The sequence below is a fragment of the Penaeus monodon genome, chromosome 20 (genome assembly GCF_015228065.2).
Source record: "Penaeus monodon isolate SGIC_2016 chromosome 20, NSTDA_Pmon_1, whole genome shotgun sequence".
Lineage (NCBI taxonomy): Eukaryota > Metazoa > Arthropoda > Malacostraca > Decapoda > Penaeidae > Penaeus > Penaeus monodon.
Genome location: NC_051405.1, coordinates 28903640 through 28903856, shown reverse-complemented (window position 1 = coordinate 28903856; position 217 = coordinate 28903640). Strand labels below are relative to the sequence as shown.

At 37.8% G+C, this 217-nt stretch overlaps 1 protein-coding gene across 1 annotated transcript in view; it reads right to left on the bottom strand.

The window, feature by feature from the left end:
* The window catches only part of LOC119585960, a 33655-nt gene that overhangs the window by 3352 nt on the left and 30086 nt on the right, over positions 1–217 (bottom strand). The window lies entirely within an intron of this gene.

Below are 217 nucleotides of genomic sequence, written 5' to 3'. Positions count from 1 at the left end.
TTATTTGTATGCGTGTGTGTGACTCTGATCATACGCTTGGCTACATGCATATGTGAAAAAACGTATATTTTCAATTTCAATTTCCATATTATTAAGGATTTAGGTTATATCATATATCACCTGCCGCTGTCCACAGGCCTGTTTCCATTAAATCCCTTAAGCACTCTCTCTACACTCGCTTCCAGTCTTGTTTATGATTTTGGTCCAGCCTTGAGTA